The sequence below is a fragment of the Bos grunniens genome, chromosome 6, assembly GCF_055505025.1.
Source record: "Bos grunniens cultivar Pamir isolate PY7600 chromosome 6, Bosgru_T2T1.0, whole genome shotgun sequence".
Lineage (NCBI taxonomy): Eukaryota > Metazoa > Chordata > Mammalia > Artiodactyla > Bovidae > Bos > Bos grunniens.
This window is the reverse complement of record NC_141170.1, coordinates 73,370,425-73,383,427: the sequence shown is the minus strand read 5'-3', so window position 1 is coordinate 73,383,427 and position 13,003 is coordinate 73,370,425.

Sequence of the window (13,003 nt, the reverse complement as noted above, 5' to 3'; positions counted from 1 at the left end):
CTTCAGTCAGTTCAGTTCAGTCGCTCAGTCATGTCCGACTCTTTGCGACCCCATGGACTGCAGCATGTCAGGCCTCCTTGTCCATCGCCAACTCCCCGAGTTTACCCAAACTCATGTCCATTCAGTCAATGATGTAATCCAACCATCTTAGAAAAACTTTACACCTGTTCCTGGCTACCAGGGCCCGTAGACATGGGGCCAGTCATCAGCTACACTGGTCACTTCTGGCCCCCCTTGTCCTGCTGTTTGTAGGTAGATGAGCTCATCCTTGGAGCCAGCCACTTGCCTCGATGGACAGTACGTTGGACAATGGTTGGACAGCATGGAGAAGGGCCGAGTTGGGGGACCATATCTGCCTGAGATACAGCCCCTCCCTCCTGTTTAGGGACAGCAACGGGAAGCTCTGGGCTTGGGGGTGCCCAGATGGGGTTCCAGCTCTGATCCTTCCACTTACCTCCCTAAGCCTTAATGTCCTGGTCTATAAAATGGGTCAATGATAGTTTTAGTTTAGAGGGTCATTGAGGAGATGCCATAGAGAAGTGTATGTGGATGTATCAGGCACTGTGCCTGAGAAGCCTGACAAGGTGAAATTGGGGCTCTTGGTCAGAGTGGTAGATACTTCAGAGCCCTCACCTTGTGCCAGGCGCCACTCCCAGTGCTTTACATGTATAAACATATTTAATCGTCACAGTAACCCTGTGAGGCAGCTACAGGGCTATGGTATGCTTTATTGTTCAGGAAATAGCACAGAGATGTGAAGCAATTTGCCCCAGACCACATAGCCAAGACCGAGGCCATCTGTCCCTAAAGATTGTGTTCCTTAATGGAATACTGTTCTGACACTAGGGAGAGCCCTTTGTATTTACTTTAGGCCCCTGCCCCTAAATTGTGTTTTTGAAGCATTTGTAAGCCATTGACCCTTCCTTTCATGTGAAATCTTTAAGGAAATCTAATGTAAAAACATGGGTCAGTTGGAAAAGAATCCACCTGCAGTGCAGGAGACCCAGGTTCAATATCTAGATTGGGAAGATCCCCTGGGGAAGGAAATGGCAACCCACTCCAGTATTCTTGCCTGGAAAATCTCATGGACAGTGGAACCTGCTGGGCTACAGTCCACGGTGTTGCAAAGAGTCAGACACGACTTAGTGAATAACCACTGATGTAAAAACAGGTACATGTGGAGCAATTTTGGTTGAAGGGTCTGCTGAGGGTCACCCTCTGGTCCCCGTCTCTTCCCCTCCCGCCAGCAGTGGAATTCAATCTCAGAGGGCCTCCACAGGTTGCTGGGTAAATATCAGAACAGAACCATCACCTGAGAGATAACTACTCTGAGCTTCTGCTTAAGGAGTTCTCAGAATTTGGGAAAGAAACCCATGATTTCTTCCTGATCTCAAGACTAGGATGTTATCTGTTCACCCTGGTGATGAATACACACACACACAATCACACACATGCTCACAGTCATACACACACCACACACACAATCATATACACACTAACACAATCATACACACACGTGCAACCATACACTCATTCATACACAATCATACACACACGGCTTTCTTCCCACACACAAATGCACGCTCTCGTATGCACATTGACAAGCACACACACACTTACACAGGAGCCTCGCCTCGGCTTTCCCCCCCTCATTGCCCCATTTCCTGTATTGCACAAGATTCTAACTGAGAGAGGGGACGGAGGCACCCCCAGCCTCCTTAATACACACCTGCCCCCAACAGCAAACTCGACTCTGAGCCAGACTCATCAGCATCCTGTCCCATCACAAGCTGTTTCATCTCAGGAGCTCCGTAAACAAGCAGTCTCATCAATGCCCATTTTACAGATGGGGAAACTTTCCTCATCTGTATGACATCTCAGGGAGAGTGGCCTTTCATCTGTGGATCACAGAGGACTCTTTCTATATACTAATTAGGTCCCAGAGGAAGATTCACCCCTGTTCTTCCCACCCTGTAGTTCTGGAAAGAGGAGGTAGAGGAACCTGAGGATTAGGCTATAGCAACGCGGAGCCCATTTCCCAATTGAGGAAGCTGACTGGCTGGGGCGTGTGGGGGGTGTGGAGTGTGCAAATCAGTAACTGGACTGTGGAACCCTCAAGGAAGGAAGGAGGAATGGGAAGCCTCAGAATATGACTTGTAACAGTGATAATCACCAGAGCTACTATGGTGATACTGCTTCCTATGTGAGAAGCACAGTTCCATTATAAACCACAGAGCTGTCCTTCCAGGGATAAGGTAGGGACAATTTTTAAGCATTTCCCAGCACACCAGTGCTTGCAAGACACTCAAAGTTTTTCAGGCAGTGAACCATGATGCTTCAGGGTGAAGGATCTTAAAGCCATGCATGAGATGGATTGAGAAGAGAGTGCTAGAAGAGGCTCAGGGGCCATTGTCCAAGGGCTGGCTCAGGCCTGGGGTGACCTGGATAGGATCTATTTTAGAACCTGGCAATGGAAAGGAAGAGGGCTGTAGAGCTATCATAAAGCAACCTGGCAACTAGATGCTGGGAACATGGATAAGAAAGCAGCTCTTTGCCTTCACAGTTTTGATTCAGGTTTCCCAGAATTCTGGAAAACAGATGTAGCTGATCACACTTTGGCAGATTTTTAAAAATGCTTGTGCTCAGAGCCCACCCCAGATTTTGACTCAGTAGGCCTGAAGTGAGGTCAAATATGTCCCCTATGTGATCCCAGAGAACAGCTAGAGCTGAGACTCACTGTTCTAAATTCTCACTGCTTAGGGTATGGACCACACTCTCTAGCCTGGAATGAGTTGGAAACTTTCTAGAAGTGCATGTTCTCGAGTCCTGGCCCTTCAAGGCCCACTGAATCCGGATTTGCATCCTCAATACCTCTCAGACTTTAATCTGCTTGACTACTACCTGGGGACCTTGGTGAAACTCAGGTTCTGCTTCTCATTTTGTTCTTTTGAATGCTAACTCTGAGATCTGCTCCTGAGCCCAAAAGGTTCTCAGCATGATGACAACTGACTTTTCTAGCAATTTGGAACTCATCAGGCACTTTCAGTGACTTCTTACCTTTTGCCTGACTCTTACCTTCACGCTACACTTTTGCAAAGCAGGCAGACTAGGCACCATTAGCTCTGCTTTAGCGGTTCCATTTTACAAACTGGAGGCTGATGTTCAGAGCCATAAGATCACCTCTTGCTCAGGCCTTAACATCTGGTATGTAGCCAAGTTGCAACTCCACTTCTGGCATCAGATACCAGACTGCACTGATTCAGGTAACCAGCCTCCTTGATCCTTTGCTAGTTGAATGGCAGATTATCACACTCAGTGAAGGCAGAAGATTAGCCTGTGACTTGTGTAAGGGGAGGAAAGATTGTAGGTCCGTGTTTCTTAACCTTGGCTTCACAAAGGCATTTTCAAAGTGGGCCTTAGAAATACCCAAGCCTGTATCCCAACCTTGGTGATTCTGATTTTACTGATGTGATGTGGCCTGTGCTTTGAGATGTTTTTAAAGCCCCTCCTGTGGTTCTCACATGCAGCTGAGGTTGGGAACCTCTTTCTGTTTCCCACATCACATGACCCAGTCCTGTACTCTCAGTGGAAACAACTTCTGACTGCTCAAACCTCTTCTCCAGGCCTCGAATCCACGTATTATCCCTGGGCAGCCTACTAGCGGAGAGGCCTGCTGGGAAAACATGTCCTTTTAGAATCCCAACCTACAACTTCATTGGAAATTGCCGGATCTAGCAAACGGAAATGCAGGATGCCTAATAAAATGTCAACTGCAGAAAAACAGTGAGTCACTTTTTTAGCAGAAGTATGTCCAGTGCGGTATATGGGACATACTTGTACTTTAGATTTATTCATTGTTCATTTGAAATTCACATTTAACTGAATGTCCTATATTTTGTCCGTCATTCCAGATTCTTGTTCCTAACAACCAGGTCTTCGAAAAGGAGGGCATTTGAGTTGAGCCTGTGTGGGCTGGATGGAGGCATCCAGCCCTGTCAGATGAGGCAACTGAGAAGGATTGGTTTTCAGGTGCCCTTATTGAAACTGCCCTAGATGGACAGACACAACTCCCTCTCGTCTTTTTGGCTGCGGAGTTGGCTTTCCATGAACGTGTCCTGCGTGAATGAGTAAACCGGTTTCTCCTCTCCCTGGCCCCAGGCGGCGTACACCAATGACGCAGCCAAGAGAGATGCTACGAGCTCAGAATTTGGACACAGAAAGATTCTTTTTCCTGGAACCAAGTAACACGAGCCAAACAGCTATATATAAAATTTGGTAGAAATGTCATAGACTGCACATTCCAAGAAAGTTGATTGCAGGTGATCCTGACTTACATATGCAGCTGGCATTCATACTGTAGGCCTCCAACATGTGCTAATAAAAATAATTGTCAGGTGAGGTCAGGTGACAGGAATCCAAACTGCAATGGTATAAATTAGTATCAGTTGCCTGTTTATTCATTAATTCATTCGAAAAACATTTCTTATCCACCTACTATGTACCAGGCACTGGGCAAAGATGCATCCTGCACTCAAGTTGCCCTTATTCTGTTGGGAGAGACAGGTAGGTGGAGACAATTACAATTCAATAAGAGGAACACTTTGATGAAGGTAAGTACAAGGTGCTATGAGGACCCTCGGAGGCAACTTACCCTGCGGTGGGAGCAGGAAAGGGTCTCTAGAGGGAAACCAGAAACATGTATGTGAATTAGTGGGATGAAGGAGGTGGGAAGGACAGAGTACCCTAGGCAGCATCTGCCAAAGCAGGGAGAAGGAAGAGCCCATGGCACGCTGTGGGACGTAACTGGAGATGGGATTGGGGAGCTGAGCAGGGGCCACAGAGGACACCAGCACGCCTGGAGTCTGGAACAAAGGAAAGTAATAGAAGGATCGTTGAGCTGGAGAAGGACATGGCCAAACTGGCTCTGGCTATAGTATGGAGGCTGAATGGAAAGGGACAAGCCTGGAGTCAGGGAGACCAAGTTGAAGGCTGGCATAGGCATACACAGGAGAGACGATGGTGGACCTGCTTAGGGTAGAGATATAAGGGGTGGAGAGAAGTGGGTATGCTATACAAGATTTATGGAGGGCAGATCTCTAGGACGTGGAGATTCCGTAGGATATGAGGGATGATGAAAGGGCTCCTGGGATAGGAGATGCATCTGGATAGGAGATCAATCTGGCACCTGAGTTCAGGAGTTCAGGCTTGAAGACCTGACTGACTTCTTGACCATTCTTATAGGTGACTTTTAGGTTCTTAGAACTGCATGTGGCTATGAGGGAGGAAAAAACTATCTTCTACCTTTTTCAGTTCAGTTCCCAGGACCCTGCAAATTAAACTGACACAAGACAGATTGATAGAAGAAAAGCCATAAAAATGTTATTTGTTGTTACTATTTTGATTTTTACTTGTACACAAGGGTCTCAAAGAAAAGGAAGGCAGTTCAGCCTGAGTTTGTATACGAGTTTAACAAAAAGTAACAATTTGTAGAGAAGTGATAAGACTAATGAAAAGGGTTGGGATTTCTAGGGGTGGTAAATCACTGCAGATGGTGACTGCAGCCATGAAATTAAAAGACGCTTACTCCTTGGAAGGAAAGTTATGACCAACCTAGATAGCATGTTCAAAAGCAGAGACATTACTTTGCCAACAAAGGTTCGTCTAGTCAAGGCTATGGTTTTTCCTGTGGTCATGTTTGGATGTGAGTTGGACTGTGAAGAAGGCTGAGCACCGAAGAATTGATGCTTCTGAACTGTGGTGTTGGAGAAGACTCTTGAGAGTCCCTTGGACTGCAAGGAGATCAGCCCTGGGATTTCTTTGGAAGGAATGATGCTAAAGCTGAAACTCCAGTACTTTGGCCACCTGATGCAAAGAGTTGACTCATTGGAAAAGACTCTGATGCTGGGAGGGATTGGGGGCAGGAGGAGAAGGGGAGGACAGAGGATGAAATGGCTGGATGGCATCACTGACTCGATGGACGTGAGTCTGGGTGAACTCCGGGAGTTGGTGATGGACAGGGAGGCCTGGCGTGCTGTGATTCATGGGGTCGCAAAGAGTCGGACATGACTGAGTGACTGAATTGAACTGAACTGAACTCGTGTGAAGGGAAACATGTGGGTGAAACTAATGGGAGGTAAGTGTTCTTCCAGTGAGGTTCCTGAATGCAGATTCAAGTCATACCGTTTCCAGCAATGAATCATCTCCTCTTCCTAGTACAGAAGAAGAAAGTAAAGACTTCACAAAAGGGAAATTTATGCCTGCTGTTTTAGACAGAAAGGGGGAAGATAAAGAGCTTTTCCTGCATCTGCTGACTCTCAGTTGCCTTCAACTCAAAATAATCCTTATGCTAAAGTGGTTTCTTTTGGGGGGGCGTATTCTCATCCCCTTCATGGCCAAGATAAGAAGTCTTGGGCTCATCTTCCCCAAGACGCTCTGGGTCTCCTTTCCCTCCTTTTTTCTCTCCCTTAATCCCAGTTCAGATCCCATCTATTTGACCTCAGGTAGGGCACACAACCTCCCTGGACCTTCAGTTCAGTTCATCAGAACATCCCGGAGTTCACCCAGACTCACGTCCATCGAGTCAGTGATGCCATCCAGCCATTTCATCCTCTGTCCTCCCCTTCTCCTCCTGCCCCCAATCCCTCCCAGCATCAGAGTCTTTTCCAGTGAGTCAACTCTTTGCATGACGTGGCCAAAGTACTGGAGTTTCAGCTTTAGCATCATTCCTTCCAAAGAAATCCCAGGGCTGATCTCCTTCAGAATGGACTGGTTGGATCTCCTTGCCGTGCAAGGGACTCTCGAGTCTTCTCCAATGCCACAGTTCAAAAGCATCAATTCTTCGCCGCTTAGCCTTCTTCACAGTCCAACTCTCACATCCATACATGACCACAGGAAAAACCATAGCCTTGACTAGATGGACCTTTGTTGGCAAAGTAATGTCTCTGCTTTTGAACATGCTATCTAGGTTGGTCATAACTTTCCTTCCAAGGAGCAAGCATCTTTTAATTTCATGGCTGCAGTCCCCATCTGCAGTGATTTTGGAGACCAAAAAAATGAAGTCTAACACTGTTTCCACTGTTTCCCCATCTATTTGCCATGAAGTAATGGGACCAGATGCCATGATCTTCATTTTCTGAATGTTGAGCTTTAAGCCAACTTTTTCACTCTCCACTTTCACTTTCATCAAGAGGCTTTTGAGTTCCTCTTCACTTTCTGTCGTAAGAGTGGTGTCATCTGCATATCTGAGGTTATTGATATTTCTCCCAGCAATCTTGATTCCAGCTTGTGTTTCTTCCAGCCCAGCATTTCTCATGATGTACTCTGCATAGAAGTTAAATAAGCAGGGTGACAATATACAGCCTTGACGTACTCCTTTTCCTATTTGGAACCAGCTCTTGGTCCATGTCCAGTTCTAACTGTTGCTCCTATGGAGGCACCAGTCAACTTTCTGTAACTCATCTTTGAGGTCCTGGGCCTTCACTTCAAGGAAGCAGAACATAGCATTTATAAGGGTGAGAGTCCAAGTCCAACCAATAGGGTTTTATACAAGCTCTCCCATTGCTAGTTATTTAATTGAGGGCCAGCTGCATCAACTTTCCAAACCTCAGTCCCGCATATATATGTATAGAGTGGAAATAATAATAAAGTGCTACCTCATATAGTTTTTTGTAAGGAGATAATCTATGTAGCATTGTGCCTGGCATATATTAAGCTTCCAATATATGTTAGCTAATAAAATACAATAATCATGATACATTAATAATAACCATTATTATTATCTGTGTATTAGCAAATGTGAACAGGGAAGTGAGCATAACAAATATTTATTGAGCACCTACAATAATGTCAGGAATGTTTATACATTTCACAATAATTCATTCTTGAGGTAGACACTATAATTATCAGTATTTTGTGTCAAGGAAGCTGAAGCACAGTGCAGTCAAGTAACTTGCCCAAGGTCACATCACTAATTAGTGGCAGAACCTGCCCTTCCAAACCAGGAAATCTGGTTTTGTGGACCACACTTGTAGTCACCATGTGGTACATAGACCAACCATAATACACTTAGCATCTTACTCCCTCTCTCACTCTTTTCTTTTGCAACACTTCAAGCATTTCTTCATCCAGTAAAAAAAATCTGACCTTCATTTAGCTTGTGCTATTTTCTCTACCGAGAGCTCCACATAACCCAGATCTGTGTTGCTCAAACTGTGTTCTATGGTCCATAGAGGATTTCATGGGCAAAAGAGTTTGAAACATGCTAGACTAAGCAAAATTTGTTGTTGCTGTTCTTCAGTAGCTAAATCATGTCTGACTTTTTGCAACCCTATGGACTGCAGCACTCCAGGCTCCTCTGTCCTTTGCTATCTCCCGGAGTTAGCAAAGCTCAAATTCATTTCCATTGAGTCAGTGATGCTATCTAACTATCTCATCTGCTGTCGATCCTTCTTCTTTTGCCTTCAGTCTTTCCCAGCATCAGGGTCTTTTTCAGTGAGTTGGCTCTTGGTGGTCAAAGTATTGGAGCTTCAGCTTCAGCATCAGTCCTTCCAGTGAATGTTCAAGGTTGATTTCCTTTAGAATTGACTGGTTTGATCTCCATGCAGTCCAAGGGACTCTCAGCAGTCTTCTCTAGCACCACAATGCAAAAGCATCAATTCTTCAGTGCTCAGCCTTCTTTATGGTCCAGCTCTGACATCGGTTCAGTTCAGCTCACTTCGGTCGCTCAGTCATGTCTGACTCTTTGTGACCCCATGAACCGCAGCTCACCAGGTCTCCCTGTCCATCACCAACTCCCAGAGTTCACCCAAACCCATGTCCATCAAGACGGTGATGCCATCCAACCATCTCATCCTCTGTCGTCCCCTTCTCCTCCTGCCCTCAATCTTTCCCAGTATCAGAGTCTTTTCAAATGAGTCAGCTCTTCACATCAGATGGCCAAAGTATTGGAGTTTCAGCTTCAACATCAGTCCTTCCAAAAACACCCAGGACTGATCTCCTTTAGAATGGACTGGTTGGATCTCCTTGCAGTCCAAGGGACTCTCAAGAGTCTTCTCCAACACCACAGTTCAAAAGCTTCAATTCTCTGGTGCTCAGCTTTCTTTATAGTCCAACTCTCACATCCATACATGACCACTGGAAAAACCATAGCCTTGACTGGACGGACCTTTGTTGGCAAAGTAATGTCTCTGCTTTTTAATATGCTGTCTAGGTTGGTCATAACATCTGTACATAACTACAGATCTGGAAAAATCATAGTTTTGACTATACAGACCTTTGTTGGCAAATTGATCTCTCAGCTTTTTAAAACATTGTCTAGGTCTGTGACAAGTAAAGTTTACTTACTTAGTAAACCACAGAACTTCTGGGGACTTTAAAATGCTAGTGTATGCTGGGAATCTCTGGGTGGGAAACACAAAAAAGTGTTTCTCAGACACATTTAATTATGGAAACCTTCCCTTTTCTCTTCACAAAACATCCCAAAGGACTTGTGTTCCATGGAACACACTTTGGAAAATACTGACCTAGGTGTGAATGGTGAAATAGGATACTGGAGAGCTGGAAAGACTGGAGAGGAACAGGGAATTAAAACCTATAGTTTGCAGGGAAGGCCAGTTTGAGTACCAGTTCATAGAGAATGGGAACTCTAACTTAGAGGTCACAGACAAGGGCAAACTGAAACAAGGATTGTGTTTGGCCTTCACTATTAAAAAGCAAAGTGGGGGAAATTTTATACAAATATCCAATATCAGAGCATTTGATACTATTGGGCTCACATTCCTACATGACAATAATCGGCTGCCCTGTTTTAATTAGCCAAATATTCTCCCATTTGCCACAGTTCTCAGCACTCCGTATTATTTTAATCGGCCCACTTTCATTATTTATGTTACATAAAAGTTTTTGAATTTGTGACCCCTGACCCCACTGCATCTTGTAAACCTCAAAGAAGCTGGAATAAGGGTTTATACTCGATAAATACCACTCAGGCATTCATTTTTATAGCTAGGTCTTTTTTCTCATTATAAAGGTACTCATGCCCATTGCATAAAACTTTGAACTACAAAGAAGTATGAAAAATGAAACCATGGTGTGTATAATAACCACAATTCAGAGATAGCTGCTGCTAACTTTCTGTTATATTCCTTCTATTATTTTTGTTTGCGCCTACATATCTAGTCCAACTTTTCATCATATTTTGCTTGGACCGTATCATACATGTGGTTTTGTATCTTTCTTTATTCAGAGAATATTCTATTAATTACTAAGCATGGTTTATTCTGCTAAACTGTAATAGTTGAATTTCTAAGGAAACTTACTTAAAAAAAATCACTTACAGTAGGACCAGAGAGGTTAGGGGCTGGAAAGTGTTAGACTTGCAATAAAAAAGGTATTTTTTTCTGCCAGAATGCTTATCTTGGAGTTGTTTTTTATAGTCATAAAGGCACAGCTCTAAAAGTTAAACATTACTGAACAAACCCAACATTCTATGGCTGAAAAGTGACTAATAAAAAAGAAAGTAATGCCAAAGTACATGTGAAGGGCTTGAATGTTATTTCACTAAATGTGAAAATGGATAAAGCAACTTTTCTAAATTCACACGTGATAGTTTTACATAATATATCAATGCAAACCTTTATGTAGCTGATATCATAAATTAAAGATAGGAAAGCATATCTAACTATTCCTCTGCCTTCCTAAAAGTTCGTATCCTCAAATTGTTCAAAATCCCTTTTTAATGGAAAAATCAGAGATACTCTTACATTGAAGGCAGAAGTAATAGTTATATTTGGCACTTTATTTAGAATCCTAAGTGAGGGGGCTTAGTGGTCACCCTGTAACTGTGCCCTTGAAGTAGGAATCTGTGCTACAGCAGTCAGAGGCTGTCCATTCTCAACACAAGCATCTCCTGTGATGAGAAACCTCCCCCTCAGAGGTGCAATCCAGAGCTTGTTACTAGAGTTTGTCCTCACTTGGAAGCCATGCATCCTCTGACTTCCGCCCAGTCACCCAATTCTGCTCTGCAGGTTGACGTCTATTTCTTTTCCCTGTGACATCCTAGAGTATTTTAAGAAAGCTATTATTTTACCTAACAATCTTTTCTAAGCTAAAGTGCCTTTTAAACTCTAATTTTCATTTTTTGGAGGTATAGTTGATTTACAATATTGTGTTAGTTTCAGGCCTACAGCAAAGTGATTTGGTCATAAATATATCTATAGTACATGGATAATAATCTGATATACATGTGTGTATATAATATAAATGGGCTTCCAAGGTGGCACTAGTGGTAAAGAACCTGCCTACCAATGCAAGAGACATAAAAGAAGCAAGTTCAATCCCTGGGTCAGGAAGATTCCCTGGAGGAGGGCATGGCAACCCACTCCAGTATTCTTGCTTGGAGAAGCCCATGGACAGAGCAGCCTGGAGGGCTAAAGTCCATAGGTCTGTATGAGTCACAAAAAGTCGAACACGATTGAAGCAATTTAGTACACACACATAAAATATAAATAATAATACTTATTATATAAATACATATATACTTCAGATTATTTTCCAATAAAAGTTATTATTTGATATTGAATATAGTTCTCTGTGCTGTATAGTATATCCTGGTTGCTTGTCTGTTTTAAGTATAGCAGTTTTATCTACTAATCCATAATCCTAATTTATCCCTCACCCCTGAATTTCCCCTTTGGTATCCATAGGCTTCTATTCTATGACCATGAATCTGTTTCTGTTTTGTATATAGACTCATCTGTATCATTTTCTGATTCCACAATAAGTGATATCATACAATATTTATCTTTCTCTATCTGACTTACTTCACTTACTATGATATTCTCTAGGTCTACCCATATTGCTGCAAATAGCAGTATTTCATTCTTTTTTATGGCTGAATAGTATATGTATTTACATACTACATCTTAAACCACTCATCTGTTGATGGGTATTTGAGTTGGTTCCACATCTTAGCTATTGTAAATAGTGCTTCTGTGAACACTGGGATGTATGTATTTTTTTCAAAGAAGGGTTTTCATCTTTTCTGTATATTTGCCTAGGAGTAAGATTGCTAGCAAGGAGATCCAACCAGTCCATCCTAAAGGAGATCAGTCCTAGGTGTTCATTGGAAGGACTGATGTTGAAGCTGAAACTCCAATACTTTGGCCACCTGATGTGAAGAGCTGACTCATTGGAAAAGACCCTGATGTTGGGAAAGATTGAGGACAGGAGGAGAAGGGGACGACAGAGGATGAGATGGTTGGATGGCATCACCGTCTCAATGGACATGGGTTTGGGTGGACTCCAGGAGTTGGTGATGGACAGGGAGACCTGGAGTGCTGTGGTTCATGGGGTCGCAAAGAGTCGGACATGACTGAGTGACTGAACTGAACTGAACTGAAGGTTGCTAGATCATATGGTTAAGGTAAGCTTTTTAATTTTTTCAAGTTTCTAATATATCATAGTTTTGAGACATTTACAGAAACCCAGAATGATTTTAGAACTACGTAAAATTTTTAAAGGAGTTAAATGAAGGAAATTCCCTGGTGTCTCAGTGGTTAGGACTCTTTTTTCTCACTGCCAAGAGCCTGGGTTCAATGCTTGGTCAGGGAACTAAGACCCCTTCAAGCAACGTGCTGCTGCTGAGTCACTTCAGTCGTGTCCGACTCTGTGCGACCCCATACACGGCAGCCCACCAGGCTCCTCTGTCCCTGGGATTCTCCAGGCAATAACACTGGAGTGGGTTGCCATTTCCTTCTCCAATGCATGAAAGTGAAAAGTGAAAGTGAAGTCACTCAGTCATGTCCGACCCCTAGCGACCCCATGGACTGCAGCCCACCAGACCCCTCCATCCATGGGATTTTCCAGGCAAGAGTACTGGAGTAGGGTGCCATTGCCTTCAAGCAATGTAGTGCAGCCAAAAAAAGAAAAAGGAGTTAAATTAAGATAGATTTGGCTTCCCTGGTGGCTCAGATGGTAAAGAATCTGCCTGCAGTGTGGGAGACCT